The sequence below is a fragment of the Echinops telfairi genome, unplaced genomic scaffold, assembly GCF_000313985.2.
Source record: "Echinops telfairi isolate 266 unplaced genomic scaffold, ASM31398v2 ScPeMD7_7458;HRSCAF=8496, whole genome shotgun sequence".
Taxonomy (NCBI): Eukaryota; Metazoa; Chordata; class Mammalia; order Afrosoricida; family Tenrecidae; genus Echinops; species Echinops telfairi.
The window spans coordinates 15,721,265-15,730,228 of NW_022111358.1; the positions used below are offsets into that span (position 1 = coordinate 15,721,265).

Here is an 8,964-nt window from a genome sequence, read left to right on the forward strand (position 1 = left end):
TTCCCAGCTTAAGGATCTCCCTAAATATTGCAAGTCATACCCCTCAGAAAAGATCTACGGAAAGAAACGATCTGGCACATTAAACAATACTACGTGGTTCAAATGCGCGCCATACGGAAGACGCGCACGTGGGAGCTGAGCGGGCTTTCTTGAAGCCAAAATTCAAACGGAGGAGTGGGAATCCACCCTCCTTACCCAGAGTAGTGGGGTAGCCGGGCGGGGGAGGGCGTGTAAGAAGCCACGCACGTTGTTTGCTAGGGCAGAACTGGTCAAAGTGGGATGTATTTGTCTCGGAAGTACGCTGAACTCTGCTCTGTGCTTCCTACTTAGAGGAAAGCACATAATTGCTGTCCGCAGGAAGAATGCATGCTAAAGCTTAGAAAAGCTGCCAGCCCTTGGGTGTTGAGTTGGTTACATTCCAAGATAGCACTTCAGTTGGGTCAAACTCAGTCGAGGTGGTGGTATTGACGATTTGGTTTATTGGCAGTGGAGAGTTAAGAAACTAGCCAGACTCTAGCTATCCAATTAACCCCTATTCCGATCTTGAGTTGCTGTAATGCTTATTGTTTTCATCATCTTTCTTAAGATTTCTTAGGGCTGTTTGCACAGTAGTCCATGTTTTCAGTGTAGAATCCAGTTTTAAGAGACTATGCACCAGGAATTCAAGCAACGGCATAGCTCTGGAAGAGGTACCTTCTTAGAGGATCAGCGTCACTCAACTATGTTTCAGGGTGGGAATTCTTGAATCATTTCACTGGCACATCACTTTACAGATTTTAAGCACACATTCACATATTGTAGAATAAATGAATTGAAATATAAAGATCGATTTTTAAGAGCTGGATAAGGCCTCCTAGACATCTCAGGCTCTTAGGTAGTCTCTCAAAGTCCCTGGGAGGGTGTTTTTATTTTCCTTTGTAATTTGAGGTTACTTGATGAAAAATTTGAGAGATAATGTTATTGGTAAACTAGTCCAGGCTTTGGGTTTAATCTTCTATGGAATTTTAATATCTAAAACTTAATAGATGTTAAAATACTTGACCCAGAAAAACTACATAATAAACCTTGGTCTATTTTTCCATTTTGAGATATTCTAATTGTATACTCAATTGAAGAACTTACTGTTGAACACTTAGCTCAACAATGTTGATATTGTGCGACCTCCTTTTCTTCTTTGAATGCCCTCAATTGTGAAAATGTCAAAATAGAGTGTGTGTTTATTTTTTAATTTGACTTGATCCCCACAATAATCTTGTAAACAGTTACAGTGGTCCCCGTTTAAGATAAGCACATTGAAGATTGTATCATTGAGGCAAAATTAAATATTTATTAAATGGTAGCTAGTTATGTGCAAATGGTGGAGCAAACACAAGGCCTGTCCTGTAGCCTGCATCAGGATCCTTATCAAGGCCTGTGCTGTAGCCTGCATCAGGACCCTTATCAAGCTGGCTTGCTTTTATTCTGTTATCTAGATAAGACAATGCTAAGCTTTAGGAAGCAATTACTGTTAACTGTCCATAGTTAAAGTATTCACATAATGAATACTCCAATTTTTGTACTCATTTTTTTTAAAAATTGAGTTTGACTTTCTGTTGTTTACTTGTTTTTTTGGTTTGGGGTTTTGATTTTTAAAATATATCTTAGATATTGAAACCTTACCAGATAAGTGATTTCCAAATGTTTTCTCCCAATTTGTGTGTTTTTTTTTCACTTAAAAAAAATTCAATCATTTTATTGTGGGCTTATACAACTCTTTTCACAATCCACACATACATCCATTGTGTCAAGCACTTTTGTACATTTGTTTCCCTAATCATTCTCAAAACATTTGCTTTCTACTTGAGCCCTTGGTATCAGCTCATTTTTTCCCTCCCTCCTTGCTCCCCGCTGCCCCATGAACCTTGGTAATTTATAAATTATTATTTTGTCATATCTTATACACCATCCGACATCTCCCTTCACCCACTTCTCCGCTGTCAGTCTCCCAGGGAGGAGGTTATATGTAGATCCTTGTAATCTGTTCCCCCTTTCTCCCTCACCTTCCCCTCCACCCTCCCATTTTTTCACTTTCTTGGTAATACCTTTTGATGCACACAAGTATTTTTTGTTATGATGAAGTCCAATTTATCTTTAAAAGATTTTTTTTGCTGATGTCAGAACTGGACTATTTATTTTTCATGTAAAAGTATATTTGTAAAAGGTCTTTTTTAATCAGACAAAAGCTAACATTGTGCTTAATATATATGTGTGTATATATGTATATATATATCAAGTATGATAGCTCAGACTTTTCTAATACTGAAGCTCATGTTCTTAACCCTATGCTGCCTGTCTTTCAGGTGAGCATTCTGCCATTCAGGTTATTTTCCTGGTCTGTGGGCTGCAAATATCTTCTCACTTCTTTCATGTGTGTTTAAATGTGTTTTAAACCTTCTAGGGATTCTGGAATCACAAATCTAGTTGAACATTGTTTTGGGCTCTGACTTTGTTGACATGCCTGGACAGTCTTTCTCCTCTTCAAAAGTATAAACATCGTCATCTTTCCCCCTACAATATGTTTTATGTTTACATTTGATTATTTTAATATGCACACATATCTTTTGTTTAAGACAGGGTGTACCATCAAGAAAAATCCAACTCTTACTCAATCTGACAGAACTGACTGATAGGATTTTCTTAGCTGTAATCTTTTTTTTTCCTTTTTCTTTTTTTAGATCATGATTAAAAATATAAACTTTATTTCTCAATATAAATTCTACCTAGGTCAAGACACTCTTGTAAGTGATAATACCAGTCATTGAGGCCATCCTTTTCAGAACTGAGGGTCCTAGGAATTTAACCATGTTAATTCAATTTTTTAAAACACTATTAACTAAAGAAAAGTGAGTGCCCTTTATTGCTTGTTTGAGATTACTACTACCACCAGTACTCACTGCCATGGAGCTCACCCTGATTCAGAGAGACCAAATGGGGCAACCACTCCCCCAACATCTTTATGGGAGCTTTTAGAAAGCCTTGTCTTGACCACTGCACTTTTAGTTTGATTGGACCCCTTCCTTCCCTTTGTAGCCATTTCTCTTATTGTGATTTGTCTTCAAGATCATATTGGTCAGGCCATGTTTCATCTCATTGCCTGTTAGAATTCTTTGGAGAAATGCTTCAGGATCTTGGTCCCTCTTGTCTCACACCTCCGTTGACGAGTTATGCTCTTGTCTGCTGCTGACCTGGGCGTTACAACAGTCCTGGCACTCATTGAGCAGAAAGGGTGCTCAGCTTTAATTTTCCCTGCCGAATGGTTCAAAAGGTGAACCAACTGAAGTGGCCATGGTGTTGGCATTGTTTCTGCCATTCATCATGGGTTCTTTCAATTAGGGCTTGGCAAGATTGTTTAATCCCAAATTAACATAGACAGTTTTAGGCTGTGAGCAGGGTGTTTGGGGGCTTTCTCTTGCAAAGTCACTGGTTAAATTCAAACCCCCAGCAGTTTAGTCAGCTGCCAGGTGCTTAACCGTTTGCAGCACCAAGAATTCTTAAGGTCGAGGGATAAGAATCAGAAATTTCTCTTCTGCCCAGTTGGGAGGCAGTTTTCTTGGCACTATGTTCAATAATCACTCCTCCCCACTTACAGTAAATACTCAAAAACCCCAAACCGACTGCCATCAGTTGCTGACTCACAGTGACCCTCTAGGCTTTCCAAGGCTGTCCATCTCTATGGGAGCAGATACCACAGAGTCTTCATGGTGATTAAGACTCAATGGTCAGGTTGAGTGAAACCCACCAGCCGCTGCCAGGGCGAAAGATCAGCCTCTCTGCTCTTGTAAAGTGTTACAGCCTCGGAAATCCTACACAGGGGCCCGTAAGTCGGGACCAACTCAATGGCAGTGGTTGCTGTCAACGATTAAATCTCTGAGTGATACAAATGATTAAGCACCAGACTACTAACTGAATGAAAGGTTGATGGTTCAGCTCCAGCCAGAGGCACTTAAGCAGAAAGGCCTCGTGATCTGATGATAAAGAAGGAGCTCTGGAAACTGCTTCATCGTCGCCTGACACAGGGAGAGTAACTGGTGGGTTTCAAGCACTGAACTTTTTAATGTGCGTAGGTCCTATACTACTGGTAGAAGCCTATTCAGTCATTGTGGTGTTTTTAAAATTTAAACATCATCTTTTTATAATAAGAGGGACGTTCAGTAAGTTCTTGGGAAAAGGGAGTCAAAAAATTAATCAACTAAAAGGAATTTCATCTCTTACTATTTTAAGTGATGACCTGCAGTGTAGGAATTTAAATTTTGTGTCTTTAAAGCATTCAACTCACCTGGCCAAAAGATGAAGGATTAAAAAACAAAGGCAAAACTGGAAGAGAGGTCCTTTCTGTTCCTCCTTGTAACTATAGATGTAGATTTGATATTGCTTAATAGTATTTGAAATTCTGAGTCTTCTGGAAAAAAAGTAGAAAACAAGTCTAAGTCATCCATAGAAAAGACCTAGATTCGAAGAGGTGTAGAGGGCTGGTTCCTGCATGGTTTGTCTCCTCAGCCTTTGTCCACAGGGTTCTGAGAAGCTGCTGTAGGATATGCAGGTGCAGTCTCTGATGTTGTAGAAAAAGAGTGTACAGTACATCATGTGCTTCTCCCTGCCACCTGGACAGAGCCCAGGGAGCATGACCTCCCAGGAGTTGGGGGTGTATGATCTTTAATGTCCTCCTGGATTCCATTTACAAAGATTTTATAGATTTAATTCATTTATTTATGATAGCATTATGTCTGGGTTTGCAACAGCTATGTGGTATGAAAGTGAACTAGAAGGTTCTCCACTTTTTCTATGCTATTGAAGAGCTTTACTAACCTCTGTTACTATTTATATCTGTTTAAGAAAACATTTTTCTTACTTTTTCTAATCATAGAAATATAGTGGCGCTCCTCAAGGCATATTAAGAACTGCAGAGTGTCTTTAAGGATTAGCACCGTTTTCTTTACCTGCCTGAGCCACAAGAGCGCAGGCAGACACCTCTGTTCGCACTGAGGCAGATTCTCTTGGATAGATGCTGCAGATTATTAAGACAGAAAAATTAAGTTCTTATGACATTTGGGAACTGGGAACACTATGGCATTGGTAATCCTTCTGAGACTTGGATGTAAAAGTTGTTTGATGGTCATACTAGTCTAGCCCTAGATGACACCGTTTTCCCATGCATGAGTGGTTCCTAACCAGATTTCAAGAGGGTTTTTTATTTCACAGAGGAAAATGTGGATATCATACACACCTAGACACCCCAGCATACGCATGTTTCTATGTATGTATATTTATGCACATACCTGTTTGTGAAATGTAGTGCTTCTTTGGAGGAGAAAGTTTATAAAAACGGAACTGATCAGTAAATAGACCTGTCAAAGGCTAACTTGAGGATAGTTTCTGCCACATCACAGAATCCCTCCACTCTACCCTAGTACTTCCTTCCCCAGCTCAGAAACAAACCTCTGCACTGTTACCTGTTACTTTCTCATAAAACTTTTTAAAAATTTAAACACATTTCTTCTCATTTTAAAGTTATCAGAATTCTCATTGATTGGGCACAGAATGCCCAAAGCGCCCGTCTGTAAAATGAAAGATGTGGGGACGATGGTGATTCTAGGATGGTGGGTGTAGGTTCGCTGCCAGCATAAACAGGTTGCACTGGACTGCTAAGGTAAAGGCTGGTAGTTCAACCCACCAAGCAAGCACCCTGGATGAAAGTCCTGGCAATTCACCCAGAAAACCCTGGCCCTCTACCTCCCAGATCACAGACAAGACAGCCCTAGGGAGCAGTTAACACATGGGGTGGCCTTGAATTGGAATTGACCCAGTCGGCAGTGGGTTTGGGCTTTTGTGTGATCTTGGAGAGTCAATTGAAGAACATTGTTAAATTTAGAAACGATAACTCTAATTTACATTGAGGAAGGGCAGACAAGGTTGAGAAAGCTGTACGGTTTAAACTGTGTAGAATATGTAAATTATTAACTCTTCCCTGGGACAGAATCTGCCTTTTTTGAAACGTGCTTTCTTGTAAATGGGTTCCCCAGTAGTCTTGCACTTGATTTCTTAGACAAACTGTGACAAAGCAGGTGCATGACCTGTGCGAATAACGTTGAGAACCGAAGGGTGTAATATAAATCAAACCCTTTTTTTTTTGCTTGAAGGGGGAGGAGTAAGAGAGGGAGGGGGTGGGGAATATCTGGATCTCCATTAAGTAAATTGGTCTCAGTCTAAAGAAGACTTTCGCCCGCTCGCTGCGCTGAGTGTACCAACCCCAGCCTTTCACCAAATGCTCAGAATCCGATTGCATTCGTGCTCTGGGTCTAGGGAGTGGGGAGGCTGCGTACTCGTTCCCCAGGTTCACGTCATTCAGAATTAAAAGTTAAGGTTTGGGGAAGTGACTTCCCACTTGTGCTCTTACGGAGCACAGTGGTTACGCAGCGACCGTCCCCGCCGAAACTGTACAGGAGTGGAAAGCCCAGTCGCTCCTCCGCGGATCCGAACTGCCGACTGTGGGATCGCAGTCCAACCCGAGACCACGCCACCGGGACGTGTTCGGCAGGAGAAAGGGGGTTTCTACCCCTGTAAGGAGTTAGTCTGGGAGGCTCACCCGGACAGGTCCACTGGGGCCTCTAGTGTCGCTAAGAGTCGGCGTCGACTCGTGCCCCATCCTCACAGACTCGCTTCACTTACGGTTGACAATTTGCTGCCTGCAATGCTACTTCAGCGTGACGGTGTAGACTAATTTAACCTATTTTTAGCAAATGTAGACTTGCCAGAGTTCGTCTTTAAAGACGTGCAGCAGACAGGTGACGTGGCTAACGGCTCCAAGAACTGCGTCTGGATACAAGTGGCGTCATTGCACCAAGTGCTGGAAAGCAAAAGCCAATTTAAGTTGTTTACATTTAAATCTCTGGTGTCTTTACCTTTAAGTTTTATTTGACTAGCGTGGCCAAATAAAATCGGAAAGGAAGGACACGCGTAATGACATCACACAAGGGGTGTGGCTTATGTAGATAAACCACAGTGCCTTCTGGTCATGCTTACATTCAGCATCTGTTTCCCAGGATTTTCACAATAGTCAACAACTCAAAAATATTTCTGTTTGATTATTATAATGTAGAGATTTGATATTCATAAGTGAGATGGTTTAGAAACTGCACGAGAATAGTCATCTTATCTGTAAAGTGGTTTGAATCTTAGGGTGAGGTGCTACGCGACGACAGCAACTCATACTTACCTGGCAGGGGAGATACCATGATCATGAAGGTGGTTTTCCCAGGGCGAGGCTCACCCATTGCACTCCGGGTGTGCTGACCCCTGCGATTTCCCCAAATGTGGGAAACTCGACTGCATAATTTGTGGTAGTGGGGGACTGCGTTCGCGCTATCCCCTGATTATGGCTGTTTTAAAAAAAGACTTTGTGAGTGTTCGTAAAGAGCCCCATTGGCATCAGGTTTTTATCTGAGCACAATGCTGAGTTCAAGAGCTTATGTTGTCTGACCCATCATTTAGTGAAGCTGTTGTTACGGTGTCAGGTTTGCTTCGAGCTTGGTGATGCTCCCCCAAGACAAAAGGCCCAGTGACGTATTTGGGAATAAGACCAAGAAGTGGGCCAAAGGGAGACTTAGGAACTAGTTTAAGAACCTGGTCGTTTGACAAAGCCACATACTTACACAAGTTCTGTAAAAAGTCCCCAATTGTAAGCTTATCGCCCTGGCTGTTGTCCCTGAGAGACGGAAGATTCGCGGTTTTCTGGCCAGGGACAGTCTCCAGGAGCTGCTGAGTAAAGGGACTTACAAGCTGGTTTCAAAACACAGAGCTCATGAAAAAAATCCCGCAGAGCTCTAGTAATTCACTCCAGGAACACCAAGGATGCATGAGCAGGTCCAACCAACTGTACACTTTTAACAATTAAATTTTATTAACTAAAAAAAAAAGGGGCTGTACATTTTTAATGGTTGAGATTCTGTATGGGGAGGATTCCTTAATCTCAAACCAAGAAATTTTATATTATCAGCTCTCTTAAATGTTTTAAGAATTCCCTGGAATTCTAACCGAAGCACAATCCTATATCCAGCTGAAGGAAACTTATTGTTAATCATACACTATCTTCATAACTGTTCCTGTGCTTGAGCGTTACTCTTACTCTCTCCGCACAGCATGCCCAAAATATGTAAAATGAGGCATCACTACCCTTGTCTCCAAGCTCTCTGGCAGTAATTCTAACAAGACAATTGTTCTCTTGGCAGTCCACGTGACTTATGATATTCTTCATCTCCACAATTAAAACACTTGATTCTTCAGTTTTCTTTATTTAGTGTGCAATTTTCACATGCATATGAGGCAAGTGAAAAATGCCACGGCTTGTGTCAGACACAACCTAGTCTTCAAAATAACATCCTTATCTTCTTTTAAAGGGAATATGTTAAGAGCCCCCAATAAAGTGATCTTAAAAGAAATGGTAATGAGGGTAGTTTAGAAAATCATTTTCCTATTCTAGAAGTAATCAAGAGTTCAGTCTTTAATACCTCCAAACAATATTAAGAACAATAATTTCTCATTAGAAAATCAATGTTGATATATTTTTAAAACATTTTATTGGGGTTCATACAACTCATCACAGTCCATATATCCACCCATTATGATGAGCACATTTGTACATTTGTTGCCATCATCATTCTAAAAATATTTGATTTCTACTTGAGCCCTTGGTATCAGCTCATTTTTTCCCCTCCCTCATGAACCCTTGATAATTTATAAATTAATTACTTTTTCATGTCTTTACACTGTCTGATGTCTCCCTTCACCCATTTTTCTGTTGCCTGTCCCCCACGGAGGGGGTTATGTATAGAGATCATTGTGATTGGTTCCCCTTTTCTCCCCTACCTTACCTTACCCTCCTGCTAAGACTACTCTCATTATTGGTCCTGAGGGGTTTATCTGCCCTGG

General features: G+C 41.1%; 1 non-coding gene across 1 annotated transcript; it reads left to right on the forward strand.

The window, feature by feature from the left end:
* Window positions 1–7,244: 7,244 nt before the first annotated feature.
* On the forward strand, window positions 7,245–7,408 carry LOC115872915. Its single transcript, XR_004048115.1, has one exon. It is a non-coding gene; the product is annotated as a U1 spliceosomal RNA (small nuclear RNA).
* Window positions 7,409–8,964: the final 1,556 nt, after the last annotated feature.